The sequence below is a fragment of the Petaurus breviceps genome, unplaced genomic scaffold (genome assembly GCF_028583685.1).
Source record: "Petaurus breviceps papuanus isolate PSGF00001 unplaced genomic scaffold, PetGlider_PUasm1.0 76, whole genome shotgun sequence".
NCBI lineage: Eukaryota > Metazoa > Chordata > Mammalia > Diprotodontia > Petauridae > Petaurus > Petaurus breviceps.
In genome coordinates this window covers 56,699,518-56,701,357 of record NW_027186473.1, presented here as the reverse complement: position 1 = coordinate 56,701,357, position 1,840 = coordinate 56,699,518, and the positions used below count along the sequence as shown (strand labels likewise).

Here is a 1,840-nt window from a genome sequence, read left to right as displayed (position 1 = left end):
AGAGAGAGAGAGAGAGAGAGAGAGAGAGAGAGAGAGAGAGATTTAACTACTCTAGGTCTTCCTAACTCCAAAGTTAGCATTCTTCCCATTAGATGTTGCTTTTGGTAAGCATATTAAAAAAAAAAAAAGAATTAACTGATTTCATTGGAAGAAGGAATTTCTTTTACCAAAACATATTCAGAACTGCTTTGCAATTTTTAAGTCTTAGAAAGTTAAGGACAACTTTGTGGTACCAGGCCTGGAGCTAGAGCACCAGTCCTAGAGTCAGGAGGACCTGAGTTCAAATGCAGCCTCAGACACCTACTAGCTGTATGAGTCACTTAACCCCAACTGGAGAGAGGAAGGGGGAAGGAGGGAGAAAGAGAGAGAGAGGGAGGGAGGCAGAGAGAGGAGGAAGAGAGAAAAGGGAAAGAGAGAGTTGTCTGGGGGAACTGAGAGATTATGTTACTTACTCACTTACCCTGTGTCCGGGTCACACAGCCCATACATCAGAGGCTGGACTTTCTAACTCCAAGGCAGACTTACTATTTCCCACTCCATTCTGCCTTTGCATGTATATGATCTCATTAACTGCACCACCCAATTTGCACACACAAACTCATACATAACCAAGCTAGAGTAGGTCTAAGATGACCAAAACTTCTCAAACTTTCATTGGTTATCCCCATAATGCTATAACCAGCCTTATGTCATTGTACACAAAGGAAGCAATGCCTTTCAGACTGAACTTTCAAATATGAGACATTAGAACCAGTTCAAAAGAGACTGGCTTTATCAGCATTTCCTCTGCTTCTCCTTTCCTGTCATCCGAAATGAAGATGAACAGAAGTCCATCATCATGTGTTTCTTTTGCTATCATTTTTTGGCTGATCCACACCTGGCCCACTTCCCTATGCTTTCCATCTTACCTCTAAGTGGTTGGTATAAAGCATGTGTCTGTCTTTCTAGAGAAGATTCACTGGATTACTGTAAACAGTGTTTGTCTATGTGTCTGCTGACGAGCCATCGGAAACCTCATGTTTGGTGCTTCAGACCTTTCTGGATGAAGGAGGCTGGTTCAGTTTAGTGAGTGGATTATTTTTAGATCTGGGGCCAGGCACATGATGTTCTTCACAGTCCCAGGCCTGGCCCCATTGCAAGGGCGTGTGTAAGTCCCATCCTGGATGGATTCGGGGCCAGATACTATCTGTGGACAGAGATGGCTACAGGATGTCAGCTGCAAAATGAAGGCGAATATTTATGGCACCAGTGCCAGCCGCAGAGAAAAATAAGGGACGTGAATTCTATAAAAGAACTAGAGGAAGAGGCCTGAGGAAGGGTGCAAAGGATTCTGTCCAAGGCATAGGATGTGTCCCCACCATAGTGCCACCCACAGTCATCAGGGGTCCGGCACTCAAAATTCCAAATTGTCTAGGGCTGCACAAACCCCCAAAACTCACTTCTACCTCCAGGATTTGCCAATAAAAATTCATCCCTCTATAGAAAGAGCCAAAGGAACATTTATGGACTATTCTGGGACTTAGACTTCTGCTGATTGTATTCCAGACCCGAGAGAATCAGAACAAAGATGCAGAGTCATGGAATTATAGAATGTCACAGCTTGAAGACTCCTTATAGGTGACCTAGTCCAACCTCCTTATTTTACAAAGGAAGCCAAGACCTAGAGAAATAAAATGACTGGCCTTACTGAAACCTCTCCTCTCTCCTCTCCTTGGACACCATCTATTCCAACCCAAATATTTTATAGATGTGGGAATTGAGACCCTGAGAAGGAAGTTAGTTACCTTAAGGTTTCATCAGTAGCAAGTAGCAGAAACAAGGTTTGAGCCTGGGTCCTTGG

At 43.8% G+C, this 1,840-nt stretch overlaps 1 long non-coding RNA gene across 1 annotated transcript in view; it reads right to left on the bottom strand.

Annotated features, from left to right (window-relative positions):
- Positions 1-1,042, bottom strand: part of LOC138174835 (uncharacterized) — a 5,574-nt gene extending 4,532 nt beyond the window's left edge. The window contains exon 1 of the long non-coding RNA XR_011171827.1: positions 909-1,042. This is a non-coding gene — a long non-coding RNA (uncharacterized lncRNA). The remainder of the gene's footprint in view (positions 1-908) is intronic.
- Positions 1,043-1,840: the final 798 nt, after the last annotated feature.